Source organism: Lissotriton helveticus, chromosome 1_1 (assembly GCF_964261635.1).
Source record: "Lissotriton helveticus chromosome 1_1, aLisHel1.1, whole genome shotgun sequence".
Taxonomy (NCBI): Eukaryota; Metazoa; Chordata; class Amphibia; order Caudata; family Salamandridae; genus Lissotriton; species Lissotriton helveticus.
In genome coordinates this window covers 1331211173-1331236876 of record NC_136057.1, presented here as the reverse complement: position 1 = coordinate 1331236876, position 25704 = coordinate 1331211173, and the positions used below count along the sequence as shown (strand labels likewise).

General features: G+C 41.4%; 1 protein-coding gene across 4 annotated transcripts in view; it reads right to left on the bottom strand.

Moving 5' to 3' along the window:
- Window positions 1-25704, bottom strand: part of LOC144823689 (von Willebrand factor A domain-containing protein 7-like) — a 542335-nt gene that overhangs the window by 160814 nt on the left and 355817 nt on the right. The gene's annotated exons all lie outside the window — the stretch shown is intronic.

Below are 25704 nucleotides of genomic sequence, written 5' to 3'. Positions count from 1 at the left end.
GTAACATTCCTTTAAAAGAGCAATGAGCATTTACTGACATCACAGGCACAGACCAAACAATGTCACTCCGTACAATGTCACTCCTGACACTATCGATCAATGCTCAATACAGGCTAAAGTGACCAACCCGAAAAGAAAGATAAAGGTGCGATGTAACTCAGACTGCCAAGAGTCAACAGTGGTGTACTCCACTTGAAAGAAGCCGCTGGTTAATGTGTGACACAATGTTAAGGTCGAGCTTTAACTCCCTCCTCGCCTTTGGGTTGGTTTATTTTATTAATGTCTAAGTTAAACATGAGTGAGCACATTTATGCTTTTTTATCTATTCTCTGCTTTTTTTGTTGTAAAAAATGGTAAAAGAATGGATCAACATATTCCGTTTTGATATTTTCTTCTCATATAAATGAAAACATTAATATATACATATCTTATTTTTTTATTAATTAAAAAACTTATAATGCGCAACAGCTACCCGCAGTGGGTTTCCCGGCGCAAGGGATAGACTAAAGCAGAAAATGGACATCACAGCAGAATTATTGACAGCTAGAGCGGCAGGGAATCTATTGAAAAAGTAACATTTTCAATTTTTTGCGGAAGCAAAACATGTTAGTCTCGGATTTTAGAGCAGTAGGTAACGCATTCCAGGATTTGGGGCCTAGATGGGAGAAAGATCTTCCCCCCCATCTTCACAAGTTTGAATCTTGGAATGACAAAGTCACAGTTAGCCGAAGATCTTAATGTACGGCTGGGCCTGTAAGATTGAACAAGACTCTGAAGATACAGTGGGGCTGAGCCCTGCTTGATTTTAAAAAGGTAGCATAGGGCTTTAAATTTGGCGGCTTGGGATCTTGAGCCAATGTAAGTCGCGAAGAGCCTGAGTGGCCGAAGATCTCCTTGGGATGTTACATAAAAGTCGGGCCGATGAATTCTGTACTACCTGCAGTTTATTTATGGTCGCAACATCGGCACCAAGGTAAAGGACGTTACCATAGTCCAGGCGAGATGTTACTAACGCCTGGACAACGGTTCTCCTGGTGGCATGTGGCAACATCCAGAGAATTTTCTGGAGCCATCTCAAGGTGGTAAAACAGATGGCAGCCACCTTGGTAGCCTGTTGCCTCATAGAGAGCTTGTCATCTATGAGGAATCCAAGGTTGCGAACCACGGAGACCGGTTGAGGAAGGGGACCCATGGCACAAGGCCAGTGTTGCGGGCCCCAGGGATCTTTATGTTTCCCCAAGATGACAATCTCGGTCTTGTCACCGTTTAGCTTGAGGAGATGCCTCTGCATCCACTCAGTCACTCGTGACAATCCGATTTTCAGGCTGGACACATTGTTGCCTTCAGTGCTGGAGAGGGAAAAGACAATTTGTGTGTCATCGGCGTATGAAAAAATAGTCAGCCCAGCGTCCTCAGCGATGGAAGCTAGGGGTTTGATGTAATTATTAAATAATAAAGGGCTGAGAATAGACCCCTGAGGGACGCCATACGCCAAAGGACAAATAGCAGATGCGGCTTTAGTAGAGAAGACCTGGAACGTGCGCTCACTTAAAAAGGAGGCAATCCAGGCCAATGCAGGACCATCTACTCCCAGGGACCGGAGAGAGTTCAATAAGATGGGATGAAACACGGTATCGAACGCCGCACTCAGATCCAGAAGGATGAGGGCAAAAGTTTCCCCACGATCGATACCGTGCCGTAACCTCTCCGTTACCCCGAGTAGCGCAGTCTCGGTAGAATGATGCACACGAAAGCCGGACTGGGAAGGGTGTAGAAAGCCCTGATTTTCTGCAAGATGGGTAAGCTGAATGTTCACGTGCCTCTCCAACACTTTAGATAAAACAGGCAACAGGGATATAGGTCTGAAATTGGCAAGGTTGGACATGTCAGCTCCAGCCTTTTTTAGGAGAGGGACAACCATTGCGTGCTTCCAGTCCTGTTGCACGTGAGACTCATTTAAGGAGGCATTCAAGAGTCTCATAAGAACTTGCCGCGATTCGAGATCCAGCAATTTTAAGATCTTTGCAGGTACCGGATCACACGGTGAGCCAGATCTAACGCTATTCAGGCAGGAGGAAAACGAGATGTCATCAAACAGTTGTCAGTTTGTTACCACTGCCTTTGAAAGCGGGAGCTCATTCACGGCAATTGGTCCCGATTGATGTTGATTTGCTGTTATGGGAGTGCTCATAGAGTCGTATATGCGCTCAACCTTGGCAATAAAGAATTCCGCAATGAAATTGCACTGAGCTTCCTCCAGGACTGGGGGAGTCGGGATGGTGTCCACTCCTGTCAGTTTTTTGAAAACCGCAAAAAGGGTGCGGGGGCAATTCTGAGCTTGTGTCACTGTGTTTACAGTGTACGCAGCTCTCATGGCTTTACATTGGGAATGATATCCCTTCAAGGCTTCTTTATAGGCGATCTTCCGGGAAGCCGAGTAGGAGCGCCTCCATTTCCTTTCAAGAGCCTTGCAATTAGTTCTCATGGCCTTTAAGTCGGCCGAGACCCAAGGTGCCGGGCAGCGGTGAGATCTAAAAAATTTCGGGGTGGGTGAAGGACGGTGTTTACAGCATTGGTAAGCCAGGATGATACAGTAATATTCAAATCCTTAAGTGGGACGTCGCCGTTCTCAGGGCGGGTGTTAGAGAGGTGCTGATTAAACATCAAAACATCAAGTTTACCCCACCGATGAATTAATTCGCCCTTGTCATGGCCGCTCTCAGTAAATTGCTTGGTGTTAGATAGAGCGAAATGGACAGCAAAGTGGTCCGACCACTCCAAAGGGCAAGCACTCAGAGCAATCAAAAGGAAGGTTAGAAAGAATGGGATCCAGTTGATGCCCAGCAGAGTGAGTAGGGCCCGAATTGCACAACGTAAGGTTAAGAACCTCTAAATCGGTTAAAAACACTTACTGATAGTACATGAGGGATCTTCAAGATGCAAATTTAGATCACCAAGAATTGTAAAGTTTGCTGCCCTGAGAAGCAGAGGGGCTATGGTGTCGGCAAGCGAAGATGTCCATGCATGAGCATTGCCAGGGGGGCGATAAATCAGGAGGCCAGACAAGATGAATTGAGGGTTAATTGCGAGTTTAAAAAGTGCCGCCTCGCATCCAGACAGGGGAAAGGCTTCAAGTTTACAAAAATAACATGACTTGAAAATAATAGCAATGCCCCCTCCCTTTCCGGAGTCTCTGTCCTGCCTCAGCATAACATAGTTGTTGGGGACTGCGGTGGCAATATCTGGACCGGAACTTTCGTGGAGCCAGGTTTCAGTAAGAAACAGAGCGTCTGGCTTCTCAGTAACAAGAAAGTCGAAGATGTTTAGCTTATGTTTTGGGAGGGACCTACAATTAATACTCCAAAACTGGAGTATAGAATATGTGGGGAGAGTTTTTTTTACCCTCCATCTACCTCGCGTTCGGACCTGGTTCATTGCCTTACAAGTAGACATTTTACCAGTATGAAACTTACAGCCATCACATTGGAATTTATGGGTCGGTAAGGAACAAGTAGTGCAATCTAATGAAATCGGAGGACGTAAAGATTTCAAAGTCTCACCGGTATACAATACAGTTGCTGAGGCTGACGCTCGAACTGCCGACCAAGGCGTTGCAGTCATAGTAGCCCCTATGCCCGATCTGGCGCGGACGGGCGCAGACGGGCTGCGCTGTACCGCTGCGCTCTGAGAACTGGTTTAAATAGGGCTGTCACGTGTAGTCAGCACAGCTAGAGCGCACCAGAAGGCGCGTTAAAGCGTCACCACCCCTCCCAAGATGGCGGCCGAATTAAAGTGAATACTAAACCCCCAGAACCGGACCCGCTAAAACAGCAGTGGTGCTCCAATTATGTGCAGGTAAGAGGGGAAGATGCGCAGCAGTAAAAACGGGAAATAATAAAATTATACTAACCAAGATACAAAACGGGTGTCTTAAAAATACAAAGCGCGTCTGCCACACAGCGCTCACATGCGCATGTTCGTAATGCAATTTAGGTAGAGTGTACCTTGTCCAGGCAGAGCCCGGGATCGAACCGCCTTAAATAGAGCTGTCACGTGTAGTCAGCACAGCTAGAGCACACCAGGTGGCGCGTTAAAGCGTCACCACCCCTCCCAAGATGGCGGCCGAATTAAAGTGAATACTAAACCCCCAGAACCGGACCCGCTAAAACAGCGGTGGTGCTCCAATTATGTGCAGGTAAGAGGGGAAGATGCGCCGCAGTAAAAACGGGGAATAATAAAATGAAACTAACCAAGATACAAAACGGGTGTCTTAAAAATACAAAGTGCGTCTGCCACACAGCGCTCACATGTGCAAGTTCGTAATGCAATTTAGGTAGAGTGTACCTTGTACCTTATTTAAGCAATTTATCTTTAGCTGTTTTACTAATGCTCCAACTTTGCTCAGTGTGATCAGTTTAGATGGAATGTCAGGCACTTCCTGCAAAGGGTGACTGGATATCAGGATTATGCGACCTTGTGGCATGATCCCGGCTCCATCACTGTACACATGTGTTGTATTCCGCTTGAAATTTAAGATCAGTATCTGGACTTTGGGTTGCAGGTCCCCCTGGCAAATAGATGGTTCGCCAACAATTTTAATAATAAGTGAATTTTGTAATTGGCGTCTAGTTGCGTCCATACTGTGGAACTTCTAAATTAGACACAGGCTCTCCTTTTTAAGTATTTGACTCTCTGAGTAGAGAGGCAGTGTCTGCCTCTCTACTCCGAGAGGCAGGGCCCCTGTGATGTGTGATAGACACCCAACAGCACACAAAAACAACACTTCATAATTGACTGTCCAGCCAGTGCTTTTTCTGATAATAAGACCCACGAAAAGTTAAGAGTAGACTAATGTGGCAGCGCCTAGGGGCCGGCTGCTGCTACTGGATGGACCCCAAACACAAGCTGGGCATCTTGTGGTGTTGCTGTCGCCTTGGGGCACCGCCAACAGCATATGCAGAATTTTAAAGGGGCGGCCCAGTGTCTAATGGGGCACAGCTTTACCCAGAGGGCTTTCTCTTTCGAAACTGGCTGAGTTTTCCACCTGGGTGTTCCGACACAAAGCATAGCACCAAAAGCAGGGACAATGGTGGAGCATGAGAGACCATCACAGCCTACGCAGTCCTGGCCATCTCCCCCCATCCGAAACAGCTCCCTTGTGTTGGAGCAGGAGCTGGCCTCCTTCTTGTCCTGCACAAGAGCAGCATGGGTGTGTACTGCTCCATGCTTCTACTGGACGTGCACAGGAGTAGGGGGAGGGACCTAGAGCTCTTAGTTTTAAACTTAGCAGACCACGTAGTGCACCCGCTTTCCTGATATTAGCTTATTATTGCCAGAGAGATGAGGGTATTTCTCTCAATTAATTCAAGCAAAGTTGTTTGAAACCCATCAAAGCACTGACATAATTTACCCACTGTAGGAAAAAGTGGCATTTTCAGCTCTTACTTTATGTAAACTCCATGAAAACGGTTGATTTGATTAAAGTGTGAATAGTCTAGGTTGAGAGTGCATTGTCAACCTCCTTATAGGATGGTTGATGCCTGGATTTTCGAATGTTGTAAGTAGACAAAATGCGGGGATATATAAATTATATATATATATATATATATATATATATATATATATATATATATATATATATATATATATATATATATTACCTACTGGCGGTCGCCAGTAGGTAGTTATAGTTAGGACCTAGTTTCCATAGGAAATCCGCAACATTCTATTGGGAAAAACTTTGGCGCCGGTTGATGAATCTTTGCGAATTTCTCTAAGAAGATGGCCCGCTCCGGTCTGCCCCTTCCCTAAAAGTTTTGAGGGGATTCGTCAAGGGGGGCTGAGAAAAAAGGGGATCCCAAAACGTGTTTTCCCCATGTTTTTTTCCATAGGACGATTAGACACGGCTACAGCCCGAACGGCTGAACGGAATTACAAAAAATTTGGCAAAATGGTAGAGTCTGATTCGCAGATCACGCTTTTGCTCAAATGGTGTAAATCGGGTGTGCACGAGCGGAATTCTGATTTGCTGTTAGACGTCTGTCAACATTCCAATCGGTCGAAATCAGGAAGTGTTGGCCGCCATTAAGTGTCTGAGACAGAAGAGAGTCAAAAACAAAAGTGGAAAACGTGAAAAAGGGGCAGGGTAGAGACTCCCTGACCCCCTAGGTCTTCTCAGGGGCTTCCTGAAGTACCCCGAAGGCCCCAAAAATGTTTTTTTTTTTAAATCGCGGGGTGCGCGCACGTTGCACGCACTCCGAGGCAAAAGTGAGTCAAAAACAAAAGTGGAGAACGTGAAAAGGGGGAAGGGTAGAGACTCCCTGACCCCCTAGGTCTTCTCAGGGGGTCCCCGAAGGACCCCGAAGGCCTAAAAATAAATTTTATTTTTTCTGGAAAAAAATCGCAAGGTGCGCGCACGTTGCACGCACCCTCGAGGCAGAAGTGATTCAAAAACAAAAGTGGAGAATGTGAAAAGGGGGCAGGGTAGAGACTCTCTGACCCCCTAGGCCTTCTCTGGGGGTCCCTGAAGGACCCCAAAGGTAAAAAAAAACTATTTATTAAAAAAAAAAATCGCGAGGTGCGCGCATGTTGCACGCACCCTCGAGGCAAAATTTCGCGAGGTGCGCGCACGTTGGGCACAATTAAATAAAAAAAATACAGTTAAATAACAAGTTTGAGTGTTTAGATGTTGGTTGGCTCTAAAAAGAGCCATTGTGTTTATTGAGTGTTTTTTGTACCTACAAGTAAGTACCGATGCAGAGTCTAAAATTCAAGAGGAAGACTCTGTTTCCCTCATCTGTGAAATGTACATCGTCTCCTCTATAAATGCCTTGCATGTTGTAATGCAAGTTGTTGTGATATATAGAACCCATACCAAAGTCTCTGAGGAAAGCAGAAACAGACTTATTCACATGTTTCCTTGCTTTCTCAATCCGTGGACAATATTGGTTGTACCAGTTCCATTTTTGCCTTTGGCATATATTAGAATATACAAAGGCAGTTTGTGGAAAAAGTGACATCCATTGCCCAAAGGTGTCCTTTAAAAGCATTTCCAGACCTACCCCAGTCAAAGTGCCTAGGTCATTGCCACCACAGTGCACAGTTATGAGGTCAGGGTGTGGGAGATGCAAAAAGGATTTTACCAATGGCATCAATTGATGACATCTCAATCCTCTCTGGCCAATCCACATAATATCCACATTTGGTAAGTCAAGGTTGAGAAAGCATCTATTTGCTGCATACCTTTCACTCCAGAAAATATAGCTGTGTCCTACAATCCATACTCTAAGCATCTTGAAGGGAGATCAGGTTGTACTCAGATGGGCTCTGGAAATGAAATGGCAGTTTGAAAAGTTGGGGTTTAGAAAAAAATGTGGATGAGATTCATTGCACTTGAAAAAGAATAAATGATTGGTGGTTTCTGTAAATTCAACATTGAAAACTAGGGCGCATGCTACTGTTTTGTTTTAAGGAGAAATGCTAATGGTTGAGAGAAAGTGATTGAAAGGAACATTGCACAGGATTCGCTGCTGTTTTGAAAAGTCAGACACCCTTGCTGGTTTGCTTTGCAGATGAACTTTTCACCTGTGTGTTCAGTTAGGTGTTCTATGGAGTGTTACCATGGTAACAGGCAGAGAGAGTAGTGGGGGAAGGTTGAATATTATGTGAGATTGAAAGTGTTTCAATGTAGAACCGATTAAAATGTTAGTTTGGTCTTGAATTTGTGTGGGAAGATATCTGATTGGTTATCTCCAAGAATATGAGTGTAAAATGAGAGGGAAGCTATGTCATTCTATGATTCCAGTGATTGGTGCACAATTCAGAGATTCTGCTTAAGAAAATCTGGTGTGTAATTGACACTGTTCTAAAACTACAACAGCATATTTAAAGGTGAGTTGTTAATTTGTAGGGGTTCTACGTTGTGCAGTTTAAGTTAAATTGAAAATGTATTCTAATGTGGAAGCAGGAGTTTATTTGTACAGAGTCTGATTTTGAATTTGTCTGTTTTGGGAAAAACATTGTGAAAGGAGCATTTGGTATGTGTTTGAGGAGATATTTTTTTGCAGTACAGTGCTGTTGTTAAAAATGATATAATAGTTTGCTTAGTTGATGTGTTTTAAAATATATCAAAAGATGAAGTCATGGAGTGAGTCGTTCCTTAGGACAGTTAGTGCTATAAAGTCCCAAGCAGCATGCGTGTCAGGCCTCTGAATTTCCAAATAGTCTCCATACTGTGTAATAAAGATCCAGGGTGTGCTGTAGAAATTGCATACCAACTTTTTCAGTAGCATGTAGAAATGATTTCAGTAAATTCTCATTTCTACATTCTCAGTCCAACCTTGAGCCCCTGCACTGCCTGTACACCACTGCACTGTCCTAAAATGTGAAACAACACTCCTAGCTAGACTTTTTTTCACGGTAGCAATCATTTTACTGAATTGCAAGGCATACTGTCATGTGTCTATGATCACAGTGTGAGTCAGAATTCATTTCTGAAAAATGTGGCAGAATAATTTACTTAGTTGATGTGTTTTTAAATTATGGTAATACATGTAGTCATGGAGTGAGTCATTCCTTAGGACAGTTAAGTCTATAAAGTCCAAAGCTGCATGTGTGTCAGGCATCTGAATTCCCAAATAGTCTCCATGCTGTGTAATAAAGATCCTGGGTGTGCTGTAGAAATTGCATACCAACGTTTTCAGTAGCATGTAGAAATTATTTCAGTGAATTCTCATTTCTACATTCTCAGTCCCACCTGGAGTCCCTATACTGCCTGAACACCACTGCACGGGAAACAACCTTTACAACGCAACTTTTACAACGCACTACCATTACAACTAAACTTTTACAACGCAACATCCATTAAATAGCAAGCCATTACAACACAACCATTACAACGCATGACACTACAACGCATACCATTACAATGCATGCCATCATAACGAAGTCATTACAACGCATACCATTACAATGCATACCATTACCATCCAACACTTACCATACTGTTGTACCCCCTGAAGTTAGAATATTAATTTTTACCCCTACACTATCCAATACTTACATACATGCAATGTAATGTTATTTGTTGTAATGGTATGCCTTGTAAAGGTAGTATGCGTTGTAATGGAATGCGTTGTAAAGGTAGTTTTTAAAAATTAGTTGTATTGCTATGCGTTGTATTGAAATGAGTTGTAATGGATGTTGCGTTGTAAAAAATGTGTTGTAAAGGTGTGCGTTGTAAAAGTATGCGTTGTAACGTCATACAACCCCACTGCACTGTCCTAAAATCTGAAACAGCACTCCCAGCAAGACTCTCTTTCACTGTAGTAATCATTTTAAGAAATTGCAAGGCATACTGTCATGTGTCTAAGAACCCAGTGTGAGTGAGAATTCATTTCAGAAAAATGTGGCAGAATAATTTGCTTTGTTGATGTGTTTTAAAATATGGCAAAAGATGTAGTCATGGAGTGAGTCATTCCTTAGGACAGTTAGTGCTATAAAGTCCAAAGCAGCATGTGTGTCAGGCCTCTGAATTCCCAAATAGTCTCCATGCTGTGTAATAAAGATCCTGAGTGTGCTGTAGAAATTGCATACCAACTTTTTCAGTAGCATGTAGAAATTATTTCAGTGAATTCTCATTTCTACATTCTCAGTCCCACCTTGAGCCCCTGCACTGCCTGTACACCACTGCATGGGAAACAACCTTTACAACGCAACTTTTACAACGCACTACCATTACAACAAAACTTTTACAACGCAACATCCATTAAATAGCATGCCATTACAACGCAACCATTACAACGCATGACACTACAACGCATATCATTACAATGCATGCCATTATAACGCAGTCATTACATCGTATACCATTACAATGCATACCATTACCATCCAACACGTACCCTACTGTTGTACCCCCTGGAGTTAGAATATAAATTTTTACGACTACACTATTCAACACTTACCCTACTGTTGCACCCCCTGGAGTTAGAATGGTAATTTTTACCCCTACAGTGTCCAATACTTACCATACATGCAATGTAATGTTATGCGTTGTAATGGTATGTGTTGTAAAGGTAGTATGCGTTGTAATGGAATGCTTTGTAAAGGTAGTTTTTAAAAATTTGTTGTAATGGTATGCGTTGTAATGAAATTAGTTGTAATGGATGTTGCGTTGTAAAAAACTGTGTTGTAAAAGTGTGTGTTGTAAAAGTATGCGATGTAACGTCATACAACCCCACTGCACTGTCCTAAAATCTGAAACAGCGCTCCCAGCAAGACTCTCTTTCACTGTAGTAATCATTTTACGGAATTGCAAGGCATACTGTCATGTGTCTAAGATCACAGTGTGAGTCAGAATTCATTTCAGAAAAATGTGGCAGAATAATTTGCTTAGTTGATGTGTTTAAAAATATGGGAATACATGTACTCATGAAATTGATAAAACTAGTTTTGTATTATCAATTAGTAAAAATAATAAAATGAAGTGTTTATATTTTTCTGCTAGGTACAGCAACATAATAAAATTTATTATGGATCAAAATCAGAAGAACATTGAAGTCACTTTTGAAATTTCTAACACTCTGATTGAGGACTTAAATGTACCTTTTGTGGACAGCAGCAATGAAGAACAACCTATTGGTGCAGGAGATATAACCTGTGATTTTTTGGATGAAAGTTTAGATAATGAATTAATTGAAGCATTGGATGATATTGAGTTTAATGTTTCAAGTTCAGAAGTTGATAAAGATGTTACTGAAATTGCTGATAACATCATGCTAGATGTTCTATTACAATATGAAATGTCACAAGAATAAATTTATGATTTGAGAGAGTCTTCTTGTACAATTGTAATCTTTGAGCTAGTAGCCAAGTTATTGTGGTATAAACTGAGTCTTACAGCATAGTTTTTATTTCCAGGTGTATATTGTTTGACTTTTAGCAAAGTCTCTGTGATTGTTGATTTCCTATTGTACAGAGGTATTCAAGAGAATGTCTGTTTGTATGCACTGTGGAAAAAAATGAGACTATTTGTGATCTTAGACACATGACAGTATGCCTTGCTATTTAGCAAAATGATTACTACAGTGAAAGAGAGTTTTGCTGGGAGTGCTGTTTCAGATTTTAGATTTGAAAAAACAAGGAGTCAGGTCCTGGGACATGTAGTTGGTTGGACCGTGGGTAACTGTTATAGAAAGAAATATTACCGACTTCACACTTCTCTAGATCCTCAAATTTAAGGAAAAACAACCCAGTGATACTTCTAGGTTTGTTGGGTATATTTCATTCGTACCCTTTTATTCTATTGTTTAAATTTTTTTCATTAGTTCATGTGTGAAAAGGACACTGAACATTTTGACAATTTACACATAAATACAGTACATTTCTACAACATATATATTATACAACATTTATATATACACAAACAATTCATATTCATATAATGTGTTTACTACTCACACTCCCTTCAAGACAAAATCACGATTGGACTGAAGGTTTAAATAAACAACAACTCAATATGAAAAACTTTTTCAAATAGACCATAAATCAATTCTTTGGACTATTGAACAATTGATGTCTATTCCCTTTATGTGCCGACGTGTTTCAAACCCGATGATATCACTTCTCAGGTTCTCCTCAGGGCTCTGTCTTTTAAGTTTGTCTAAAAGTGTATATAAAACAAAAAAAGTTTATGTTTTTAGTTAACTATATTTCATTAGCTCTCCTCTCCTAGATCCAATTGTCACTATTTTTACCTGTTTTCCAGCTATCGCTGGTCTGCAAGTTTTGTTTTTCACTCGACTGATTATCTTGGTCTTTGTACCTATAACAAAGGTGGGACATATTATCATTCTCAATGACCCCTGACAGTCAGACAGCATCTATGCACAAGCTGCATCTGGACATACCTGGGTGTGTCTCTTTATTGTTCTGACACTCTTCCCTTTTTATCCTGTTTTTCGGACGAATAGTACTTGTCCTCGCATATTGTTCACAATTTGGAAGTGATAAAACGCTCTTGTAATTCTCGAGTGTATTTAGCTCTAACTCATTTTCTGGCGTTCACCATACTTTAAGCATACCTGTTTAATTCTGATTCTCCCTCGTGTGCTGCAACAACTATGCCTTTCTGTCCTCGAGCGGCTATTTATACTTCAAACCGTCTTACAGTTTACCTGTATATAGAAGATCGTTTTTAGTTTGAATGTATTTAAGGTTAAGATTATACATGATAGTCTGCCCACTTTTTCCGCGTCCTACCTGTTTCCGCGGCGATCCGGTGACTGCTGCATCAATCTGTGGATGCCGCAGCCATCTTGGGATGTGTTTTTCAACATCGCCGTGCGTAGCTCTCAACTACGCGACCTGTGGCGGCCATCTTTTAGTGCCTAATTTTTTTAAGTTGCGTTTCAACCCTGGGTTTTGCTAGTTAATAGCATTTTATTTATTCACTTTTTTAAACAAAAAAATTTTGGGGGGAGAGTTTGTACACGTTATACACAATAGGACACTACACCATTACACTATACAGTATTATAACATTATAAAAAATTCATTCACACTAATCAGACGCATCACAGTCGTTCAAAAGTACATACATCCATTTAAACACAATCTGAAGAAAGAGAGAGAGAAGGAAAAACAAAGGTTGCTCAATAAATCAATGCATCAGATATGATACATCAATGCATATCAACCTGGAACAAAGTACACTTGGAATTCAATACAAAATCAATTATTCGATGAAAAACTTCTATGTCAATGTGTACAAAACTAAAGTGCAGTATTTGTCAACACTTGTGTTTTTGAGAGCAGAGCAACACTTAATACAAGGGCCTACGCGTTTCGAATCCCGAACGGAGTCAAGGGGGGGATTCTCCTCAGGGCCAATGGAATATCTAGAAAAGAAAATAAATAGGTCTCTATGTAAAGAAGTTCATAGGTGTCTCAATAGAACTAGGTGAGTGAACCACCACCACCTCGAACAGCTTACCCCACTGGTCTACAAGGCGACTTGGAAGGTGAAGTGGTGCAGAAGTATCTGCAGAAAAAAGGGAAATTTGAATGAGGAAATGAAAATCCTCAGACCGGCCAGCAAGTGAAGGACAAAACGCTGTACCTGTCTAGTGCAGCTGGAGGTCAGCAAATCTGGAATAAATCTTTTAGGCAGGCGCAGACGGAATCTGTGCGGGGAGACGGTCTCACTAGGGAGTAAAAAGTGGGACTAGTGAAAACCATCATGTGACAGCCTGTGATAAACACAGCCCATTTGAGTTTTTTATTAAGTCTCTTACCGAGCTGTGTGGCAGTGCTGGTCCTGAGAGGTCGGGGACGGAGAGATCTTCGTCTAGTTTGATTGATACGTCCTGCAAGACCAAAACAGGGATTACTTGTCTCCCCAATGGGAATTGAGAGGGGTGGGCAGATCTATTCACATAGCCTTCGTAAGGTGCTGGATCAATAGAACATTCTATTGAAAAACAGATAATTATCACAAAAGCGGGGTTAATTACCTGCGCTGGGGCAGACGCTTGGCTTAATAGGGAGACTCGCGGGTTGCCTTCACAGGAGGAAGTTAATCCTAGGTGTGCAAGAGCAAAAAGATTTTAGTCGTGGCGCCAGACTTGTAAGGAAGCAGGAAGACAGGAGTAACTACTCGCAGTTCTTACCTAATACAAAATTGGTGGCGTGCCGCAATGGGGAGCCGACATGTCGTTCAAGCGTTTAAACAGAACTAATCTTCCGCGCATGCGCAGACCGGCCGGTATCTGTCTTAAATGGACAGGCGAGCTGGGGAGACACTACTCGCCCGCACTTGCGCATTAACAATATGGATGCAAATGTAGCTTAGCAAAGTTGTTGTCACCCATGGCGACAGAACCCTTCACTATCGCGAGGGGAAAAGTGCACAAAGACAATATTTTAGCAAGTATCAACACCTTCGCGCACAAAAAGAGGGGGTGGACGGTTACTCGCAGTGGGTGGTTGGATGATCACCAAGGACGGGGCTAAATCATTTTTAGAGTTTGTAGATCTCTGACAATTCATTGAGGCCTATGACAGCCGTATTAAACTTCACTATAAGGAGCGCTTCCCTTTTGGAGAGTCTGGCATCCCAATCGCCTCCTCGGGGGTCGCGCTCGACCCTGGAGATGATAGTCCATTTTAGATCTTTGGTTTGGTGGTTCAGTCTATTCCAATGATTGACCAGGGGTGCTGATTCTACTCGATTTTTTAGTCTGGATTTATGCTGTGAAATTCTATGTCGGGCCTCCTGATTCGTTTTACCGATATACAGGAGTCCGCAGGGGCAAAGGACGCCATAGACAACATATCTTCTCTTACAATTGCTAAATGTCTCGTGTTTCCACGAGACACCTTTATGCTGAAATAGAGAGCCCTCTATGGTCGTCTCGCAGCATAGGCAGGTCCCACATTTGTGGTGTCCTGTGATGGGATTAAGACCCATCATTTGTCGAATGGAAGGTGGGGCTTCCCTAGTAATAGCTGCTCTAACCACATAGTTGGCTATGCTTTTTTCTTTTTTGAAAGCAAAAAGTGGCGGTTTTTTGAGGCCCTCGTCTAGATCTTTGACTAAGTGCCAATTTTGATTAATTACTTTTTTTAGCTGGTTTCATGAGCTTTGAAATTTCAAGAAATTTGATGTCTAAGCTATGCGACCGTGGGTACCCAAAAAAACTGGTATCAAACTGCATGAAAAGGGCACGTTGGACCCCCAGGGAAACGCTCCTTGAACGACGCACCAAAACACAGCTAAAACGACAGGTGTGTGTCACGACATTCTGCCCCAATGCCAACCAGCTAAAAAAAGTAATTAATCAAAATTGGCACTTAGTCAAAGATCTAGACGAGGGCCTCAAAAAACCGCCACTTTTTGCTTTCAAAAAAGAAAAAAGCATAGCCAACTATGTGGTTAGAGCAGCTATTACTAGGGAAGCCCCACCTTCCATTCGACAAATGATGGGTCTTAATCCCATCACAGGACACCACAAATGTGGGACCTGCCTATGCTGCGAGACGACCATAGAGGGCTCTCTATTTCAGCATAAAGGTGTCTCGTGGAAACACGAGACATATAGCAATTGTAAGACAAGATATGTTGTCTATGGCATCCTTTGCCCCTGCGGACTCCTGTATATCGGTAAAATGAATCAGGAGGCCCGACAGAGAATTTCACAGCATAAATCCAGACTAAAAAAGTCGAGTAGAATCAGCACCCCTGGTCAATCATTGGAATAGACTGAACGACCAAACCAAAGATCTAAAATGGACTATCATCTCCAGGGTCGAGCGCGACCCCCAAGGAGGCGATTGGGATGCCAGACTCTCCAAAAGGGAAGCGCTCCTTATAGTGAAGTTTAATACGGCCGTCATAGGCCTCAATGAATTGTCAGAGATCTACAAACTCTAAAAATGAATTAGCCCCGTCCTTGGTGATCATCCAACCACCCACTGCGAGTAACCGTCCACCCCCTCTTTTTGTGCGCGAAGGTGTTGATACTTGCTAAAATATTGTCTTTGTGCACTTTTCCCCTCGCGATAGTGAAGGGTTCTGTCGCCATGGGTGACAACAACTTTGCTAAGCTACATTTGCATCCATATTGTTAATGCGCAAGTGCGGGCGAGTAGTGTCTCCCCAGCTCGCCTGTCCATTTAAGACAGATACCGGCCGGTCTGCGCATGCGCGGAAGATTAGTTCTGTTTAAACGCTTGAACGACATGTCGGCTCCCCATTGCGGCACGCCACCAATTTTGTATTAGGTAAGAACTGCGAGTAGTTCCTCCTGTCTTCCTGCTTCCTTACAAGTCTGGCGCCACGACTAAAATCGTTTTGCTCTTGCACACCTAGGATTAACTTCCTCCTGTGACGGCAACCCACGAGTCTCCCTATTAAGCCAAGCGTCTGCCCCAGCGCAGGTAATTAACCCCGCTTTTGTGATAATTATCTGTTTTTTAATAGAATGTTCTATTGATCCAGCACCTTACAAAGGCTATGTGAATAGATCTGCCCACCCCTCTCAATTCCCATTGGGGAGACAAGTAATCCCCGTTTTGGTCTTGCAGGATGTATCAATCAAACTAGACGAAGATCTCTCCGTCCCCGACCTCTCAGGACCAGCACTGCCACACAGCTCGGTAAGAGACTTAATAATAAACTCAAATGGGCTGTGTTTATCACAGGCTGTCACATGATGGTTTTCACTAGTCCCACTTTTTACTCCCTAGTGAGACCGTCTCCCCCCACAGATTCCGTCTGCGCCTGCCTAAAAGATTTATTCCAGATTTGCTGACCTCCAGCTGCACTAGACAGGTACAGCGTTTTGTCCTTCACTTGCTGGCCGGTCTGAGGATTTTCATTTCCTCATTCAAATTTCCCTTTTTTCTGCAGATACTTCTGCACCACTTCACCTTCCAAGTCGCCTTGTAGACCAGTGGGGTAAGCTGTTCGAGGTGGTGGTGGTTCACTCACCTAGTTCTATTGAGACACCTATGAACTTCTTTACATAGAGACCTATTTATTTTCTTTTCTAGATATTCCATTGGCCCTGAGGAGAATCCCCCCCTTGACTCCGTTCGGGATTCGAAACGCGTAGGCCCTTGTATTAAGTGTTGCTCTGCTCTCAAAAACACAAGTGTTGACAAATACTGCACTTTAGTTTTGTACACATTGACATAGAAGTTTTTCATCGAATAATTGATTTTGTATTGAATTCCAAGTGTACTTTGTTCCAGGTTGATATGCATTGATGTATCATATCTGATGTATTGATTTATTGAGCAACCTTTGTTTTTCCTTCTCTCTCTCTTTCTTCAGATTGTGTTTAAATGGATGTATGTACTTTTGAACGACTGTGATGCGTCTGATTAGTGTGAATGAATTTTTTATAATGTTATAATACTGTATAGTGTAATGGTGTAGTGTCCTATTGTGTATAACGTGTACAAACTCTCCCCCCAAAAGTTTTTTGGTTAAAAAAGTGAAAAAATAAAATGCTATTAACTAGAAAAACCCAGGGTTGAAACGCAACTTCTTCCTTTGCGAGCTTAAATTACATATGACCAGCTGTATCAGTTCAGGCACTTCTTTTTGCTGTTTAAATATAAAATTTGGAGCATGGACAAACAATCACGTACACGACATTGCGTGTTTTACAATTTGAAAAACACAAATGTTTCCACCTCACAGTTCCATGTTGAAATTCCTTCCCTTCCATTGTATTTCCACATGCCGCACAACTGCCGCATTTGTGATGTCCCTCAATGGGTTTCATCTCCCACTGGGACAGTATATCACTTTTAGGTTTTGGTAATGCTATATCTGGCCGCACAATTTGTTGGCCTATGCTTCTATTTCTCTTCAAGTACGCCTCTTTCTGTAACAGAAAGAAACAGAAAGAGGCGTACTTGATATTAAAATTCAACAGTGCGCTCACTGGTTTAAATTCGTTATCTGAAATATCAAGGTTGTAAAACTACACGAACTGAGAATTACACACATTAAATCAGAGGGAGGTATTACACTAGGTACCAGCAACACACTAAAAGATGGCCACCACAGTCCCAGAGTGATTTATCTCACACAGTTAGTTCGAGAATCATTCTGGGTTAAATTGTTTTTCCACCAAATGAATTTAGAAAGGAGAATCATGAGCACATTATGGCTAAATCCTGAAAAACGTCTCAATCTAACATAGAAGAAACCCCCTTTCATAAAAAAATTATCCACTAAATGATGGCCGCCACAGATCGCGTAGGTGAGAGTTACGTGCGGCGATGTTGAAAAACACATCCCAAGATGGCTGCGTCATCCACAGATTGATGCAGCAGTCACCGGATCGCCGCGGAAGCAGGTAGGATGCGGAAAAAGTGGGCAGACTATCATGTATAATCTTAAACCTTAAATACATTCAAACTAAAAATTATCTTCTATATACAGGTAAACTGTAAGACGGTTTGAAGTATAAACAGCCGCTCGAGGACAGAAAGGCATAGTTGTTGCAGCACACGACTGAGAATCAGAATTAAACAGGTATGCTTAAAGTATGGTGAACGCCAGAAAATGAGTTAGAGCTAAATACACTCGAGAATTACAAGTGCATTTTATCACTTCCAGATTGTGAACAACATGTGAGGACAAGTACTATTCGTACGAAAAACAGGATAAAAAGGGAAGAGTGTCAGAACAATAAACAGACACACCCAGGTATGTCCAGATGCAGCTTGTGCCTAGATGCTGTCTGACTGTCAGGGGTCATTGAGAATGATAATATGTCCCACCTTGGTTATAGGTACAAAGACCAAGATAATCAGTCGAGTGAAAAACAAAACTTGCAGACCGGCGATAGCTGGAAAACAGGTACAAATAGTGACAATTGGATCTAAGAGAGCAGAGCTAATGAAATATAGTTAACTAAAAACAACATTTTTTGGTTTTATATACACTTTTAGACAAACTTAAAAGACAGAGCCCTGAGGAGAACCTGAGAAGTGATATCATCGGGTTTGAAACGTGTCAGCACATAAAGGGAATAGACATCAATTGTTCAATAGTCCAAAGAATTGATTTATGGTCTATTTGAAAAACTTTTTTCATATTGAGTTGTTGTTTATTTAAACCGTCAGTCCAAACGTGATTTTGTCTTGAAGGGAGTGTGAGTAGTAAACACACTATATGAATATGAATTGTTTGTGTATATATAAATGTTGTATATTATATATGTTGTAGAAATGTACTGTATTTATGTGTAAATTGTCAAAATGTTCAGTGTCCTTTTCACACATGAAATAATGAAAACATTTTAAACAATAGAATAAAAGGGTACGAATGGAATATACCCAACAAACCTAGAAGTATCACTGGGTTGTTTTTCCTTAAATTTGAGGATCTAGAGAAGTGTGTAGTTGGTAATTTTCTTTCTATAACAGTTACCCATGGTCCAACCAACTACATGTCCCAGGACCTGACTCCTTGTTTTTTCAAATCTTAGAGCGGGGTCATCCCCGCGAGAGTTCGAAGGGCACACGATTTAGTCAAGTTCGCACTTCAAGAATAAACAACTACGAGGAAGGATTCTATATCCTTCCAAAGGAATGTCTGAGAAGGACACTTTATTGTTTAGCGAAACTCATATACAAAATTTATTTGCTTCTTCTCCATTTGCCAATGTCACATTAAGCTCTTCTGCTCAACAGCAGAATGAGTCAGACAAACTGACTTGACTGTGTAAAAACCATATAAGAACAGAGCTTCAGGGCCCTTTCTGTTAAAACATCTGAAGGGAGGGACAATCCCCTGGGGACTACAAGTCAAAAATATCCCTGTAATTTTTACTGAGGACGCTGAGTACAGAAAGGGATTTAGTTGTATTAATACTAAATGTAGTAGGGACCTAATGGTCCACACCATTGAAACAGCGCAAAGACTCTGTGTTAAAGAACTAGAAGAAATAGAAACACTGACCCAAACTATTAAGGACAGTCCGACAGTATCAGATGCTAAAGCTCTCTTGGAAAAGATAGAGAAAGAGATTTTGGTATTTAAGGACAATACGATTAATAATAAGACCGCACAGTACGAAAGAGACTCCAAGTCGTTCACACTTGAGAAGGCATACCCCTTTCTGAAAGACGAGTACTATACACAGGCAGACTCACAGGGGGCACTATACAATTATCAGGGAAGATCTCGGAATAGATTTAAAACTTTTTCTGAGACTTCCTCTTCTGATTCATCAGGCTCAGACACACGTGGGAACAGTAATAAAAAGCAGGTGTCTTTTTTAGAGAAGGGCCAGCAATCAAAAAGCAAGGTTCAAGGTGCCATGGGAGATGCGGACAAGGAGGAACTTTTACAAATCCTAGGAGGAACTACTACTGTAGTTAACCTATCCCCTAAAATACTAACGAAGGACGAAGAGTCTGTATTGAATTTGGGACTAAAATTCGTCCCACGTCAACAAACAGACTTTACTCGAATCAAACTTGAAACGATTGAGTTTTGTCGAAAAATTAGACTCAGGGCTTTTTTCGCAAACCAACCACCCATAGTTGAAAACGAGACCACTGGGTTATGAAACAAATCAAATTTCGTACCCTCCCAGAAGATTCCAAAACAGATCTATGCCTTTGAGCAGATCATGCTATCATCAATAGACAAATTAGAAAAGAACCAAAAATACATTCAACAAAACATAAGTAAAGGGCAAAGAACTGCGCTTAAAAACCTGAAAGAAGATCACTCAATAGTCATCAAGCAGGCCGACAAAGGCGGTGCGGTCGTCCTCTGGCCAAGAGATAAATATTTAGCTGAAGCACGGTCACAGGTCGACAACAAAGTTTGGTATAGAATACTCCAAGAAGATCCTGTTAAAAGCATACATGGAGCAATAGCTGATATTGTCAGATTAGGGATAGAAAGCGGCTTCGTGGGCGCAAAAGGTGAATATTTAATCAAAAAATTCCCAAGGGCTCCAATCCTATATTTCCTCCCAAAAATTAATAAAAATCTGAACAAACCCCCAGGACAGTCCATCGTTTCTGGGTGCAATTCTTGCCTGGAGCCGCTCGCAAAATATGTAGATTTCTTTCTGAAACCGTTTGTGAGCACAGTAAAATCATATTTTAAAGACACTATGGATTTTTTGGTAAAAGTTGAGGGAATTGAATTCAATCCAACCTTGCAATTACAAGTGACGATGGACGTTACGTCCCTATATACCCAGATTCCCCAGGATGAGGCACTGGAGGTAATAGAACTGTATCTGGAAGCTCGGGAGAGACCACACCGAGTTCCCACAAGTTTCATTTTAAAGCTAGCAGAAATAGCTCTGAGGAATAACTATTTCAGATTTAATGAGCAATTCTTTATGCAAACAAAAGGTACAACTATGGGATGTCCTTATGCCCCAGAGATGGCCATACTGTACATGGCTGAGTATGAAAGAAGGTTCATTGATAATAACAACCCATACAGCGAGCACATAAAACAGTGGTTACTCTACATCGACGATGTGTGGCTCCTGTGGCAGGGGAGCCACACCGAGCTGATGGAGTTTCATTTATGGCTTAATGCAAAACACCAAGACATTAAATTTTCCATGGAATCTAGTGATACTAAAATGACGTTCCTAGGTGTGGAAAATACGTGTATAGAGGGGCGGCTAAAATCCTCCCTCTATAGGAAGAAGACTGATAAAAACACAATGTTGCATCACCAAAGTGCCCACCCAAGAAATCTTAAGGCCAATCTACCATATGGCCAACTGCTCCGTATAAGAAGAAACTATACAGAGCTGTCTGACTATGAGCAAAATGCTGAGACATTTTGTGAGGAAATGAAAGATAGAGGGTACCCCAGCAAACTGTTAAAGCACTCATATAAGAGGGCACGATTTACACCTCGGAAATGCCTTCTACAGACCAAAATAAAACCTGAATTAGACAGACTAGTTTGCTTGACCACATTTGGGCCAGACACTAATAAGATTAGGCAGGCGGTCCTAAAAAACTGGCACCTATTAGAAAATCTGGACTGTCTATTTCCTCGTCCGCTTTTTGCGTACAAGAGAAATAGAAGCATAGGCCAACAAATTGTGCCGGCAGATATAGCATTACCAAAACCTAAAAGTGATTGACTGTCCCAGTGGGGGATGAAACCCATTGAGGGACATCACAAATGCGACAGTTGTGCGGCATGTGGAAATACAATGGAAGGGAAGGAATTTCAACAAGGAACTGTGAGGTGGAAACATTTGTGTTTTTCAAATTGTAAAACACGCAATGTCGTGTACGTGATTGTTTGTCCATGCTCCAAAATTTATATTGGCAAAACAACTCAGCAAGCCAATATACGCATAACCCAACACAAATCACGGATAAAGAACAAAGTTCTAACTGCCCCCATGGTCGAACACTTCGTGGAAAACAACCACAATGAAAATGATTTCAAGTGGTCGACTTTGTTTAGCCTACAACAATCAAGAACTATGATGGACCCCGACAAGACCCTGTTACGGAAAGAGGCGTACTTGATATTAAAATTCAACAGTGCGCTCACTGGTTTAAATTCGTTATCTGAAATATCAAGGTTGTAAAACTACACGAACTGAGAATTACACACATTAAATCAGAGGGAGGTATTACACTAGGTAGCAGCAACACACTAAAAGATGGCCACCACAGTCCCAGAGTGATTTATCTCACACAGTTAGTTCGAGAATCATTCTGGGTTAAATTGTTTTTCCACCAAATGAATTTAGAAAGGAGAATCATGAGCACATTATGGCTAAATTCCGAAAAACGGCTCAATCTAACATAGAAGAAACCCCCTTTCATAAAAAAAATTAGACACTAAAAGATGGCCGCCACAGATCGCATAGGTGAGAGTTACGCGCGGCAATGTTGAAAAACACATCCCAAGATGGCTGCGGCATCCACAGATTGATGCAGCAGTCACCGGATCGCCACGGAAGCAGGTAGGACGCGGAAAAAGTGGGCAGACTATCATGTATAATCTTAAACCTTAAATACATTCAAACTAAAAACGATCTTCTATATACAGGTAAACTGTAAGACGGTTTGAAGTATAAACAGCCGCTCGAGGACAGAAAGGCATAGTTGTTGCATCACACGAGGGAGAATCAGAATTAAACAGGTATGCTTAAAGTATGGTGAACACCAGAAAATGATTTAGAGCTAAATACACTCGAGAATTACAAGAGCGTTTTATCACTTCCAGATTGTGAACAACATGCGAGGACAAGTACTATTCGTACGAAAAACAGGATAAAAAGGGCAGAATGTCAGAACAATAATCAGACACACCCAGGTATGTCCAGATGCAGCTTGTGCATAGATCATAGATGCTGTCTGACTGTCAGGGGTCATTGAGAATGATAATATGTCCCACCTTGGTTATAGGTACAACGACCAAGATAATCAGTCGAGTGAAAAACAAAACTTGCAGACCGGCGATTGCTGGAAAACAGGTAAAAATAGTGACAATTGGATCTAAGAGAGGAGAGCTAATGAAATATAGTTAACTAAAAACAATTTTTTTTTTGTTTTATATACACTTTTAGACAAAGTTAAAAGACAGAGCCCTGAGGAGAACCTGAGCAGTGATATCATCGGGTTTGAAACGCGTTGGCACATAAAGGGAATAGACATCAATTGTTCAATAGTCCAAAGAATTGATTTATGGTCTATTTGAAAAACTTTTTTCATATTGAGTTGTTTATTTAAACTTTCAGTCCAAACGTGATTTTGTCTTGAAGGGAGTGTGAGTAGTAAACACACTATATGAATATGAATTGTTTGTGTATATATAAATGCTGTATATTATATATTTTGTAGAAATTTACTGTATTTATGTGTAAATTGTCAAAATGTTCAGTGTCATTTTCACACATGAAATAATGGAAAAAATGTAAACAATAGAATAAAAGGGTACGAATGAAATATACCCAACAAACCTAGAAGTATAACTGGGTTATTTTTCCTTAAATGTGAGGATCTAGAGAAGTGTGTAGTTGGTAATTTTTCTTTCTATAACAGTTTCAGATTTTAGGACAGTGGAGTAGTGTTGAAAGAGTTTAGCAGCTTTTGATAGGGATAGTGTATTAGGGTTTAGGACAGTGAAGTGCTGTTCAGGCAGTATAAGGGGTCAAGGTGGGACTGAGAATATAGAAATGAAAATACACTGAAATGATTACTACATGCTACAGAGAGAATTGCTATGGCATTTCTACAGCACACACAGGATCTCTAATACACAACATGGAGACTATTTGGGAATTAAGAGGCCTAACACACATGCTGCATAGATTTTTATTACACTATATGTCCTAAAGTCTGACTCACTGCATAAGTACACGTATTCCCATATTTGTAAGCACATTAAGTAAGAAAATTATTCTGCCACAATTATCTGAAATGAATACTAACTCAGTGTGACCTTAGACACATGACAGTATCCCTTAAAATTTAGTACAATTATTAATACAGTGAAAGGGGTTCTTGCAGGTAGTGCTGTTTCAAGGTTTAGGGCAATGCAGTGGTGTTTGAACATTATTGGGGCATTCGCTGAGGATGGTGATTCTGGATTTAAAGCAGTGCAGTAGTGTTGAAATAGTTTAGTAGGTTTTGCTAGGGATGGTGTATCAGGGTTTAAGACAGTGCAGTGCAGTTCAGGCAGTGTAGGGGCTCAAGGTGGGACTGAGAATGTAGAAATGAAAATGTACTGAAATGATTAGTACATGCTACAGAGAGTGTTGCTATGGCATTTCTACAGTACACTCAGGATCTTTATTACATGTAGTGCTACAAAGTCCTATGCAGCATGTGTGTCAGGTTTCTTAATTCCCAAATATTCTCCATGCTGTGTAATAAAGATTCTGTATGTGCTGTAGAAATGCCATTGCAACTCTCTCTGTAGCATGCAGTAATCATTTCAGTGAATTGCAAGGGATATTTTGATTTCTCTAGAATCAGAATGTGAGTCAGTGTGTTTTTGGGAATATTGTGATAGAATCACTTGCTCGATGCATGTGTTTACAGATATGAGAATACATGTACTCATGGAGTGAGTCAGGCTTTAGGACATACAGTGCTTTATACTCCTAGCCCTTACATGATACCATACACTGCCCAAGCGCAACTGCATTGTTCTAAACTCAGAATTATCAGTCCCACCATGAACCTCTACAGTGCCTGAACACCACTGCAATGTCCTAAACCCTGAAATACCATCCCTAGCAAAACCTGCTAAACTCTTTCAACACTCCTGCACTGCTGTAAACCCTGAAACATAATTTTCAGCAAATGCCCCTATAATGTTCAAACACCACTGCACTGTCCTACACCCTGAAACAGCACTCCCTGCATGATCTCCTACACTGCCCGAACTCTGCTGCTTTGCCTTAAAATTACTTATGGAGTGAACCAGACTTAACAACATATAGTGCTTCTAATTGCTATGTAGTATGCTAGTAGTGGTCTACAATTGTAAAAAAAATAATTAAATATGTTTTTTTTTTCTTCACAACAGATTTTAATTATCTACAGAAAGAAAAAACAATATGCCGTCTAAGAGTGAGAGAAGAAAAAGATATAAACAGGCTAACATTTCCAAGAAAAAAGAAGTACAAGATTTATCTAAAGAGCAATGTCTGGAAAAAACAAAGAAATCTCCTGATAAGTCAACAAAGGATTTTATAAGGAAAATACCACAATTTAAAAAAACTGTGGACAATCAGGAAAAAAGAATATGTGTAACTACAAAGAAAAACCAGAAAAAACAAAAAATGATGGAAAAATATGTGGGAAACATAGGGGCCGATTAGGATGGAGGATTTTCCACCTCCTCCGGGCCGGCGGAAGCCACCTCCGGCCCGGAGGAGGCGGAAAATCCTCTGCGGAGTCACCAAAGACCCACCGCCGCATTACGATGGCTGGTGGGTCTTGGTTTCTGTCCGCTGCTTTTCCGCCGCGGTCGGATTACAACCGCGGCGGAAAAGCTCTCATTTGGCTGGCAGTGTCTATCAGACGGATTACAACCGCTGTGGAAAAGCATGTGTACTTTTGATTTTGGGGGCCCGTTGCGGGCCCCTAGGGTGTAGGCGGGTGGGGGGTGCACATGGGGGTACCTATAGTACCCCCCAGCATTTACATGCACAAAGCGGC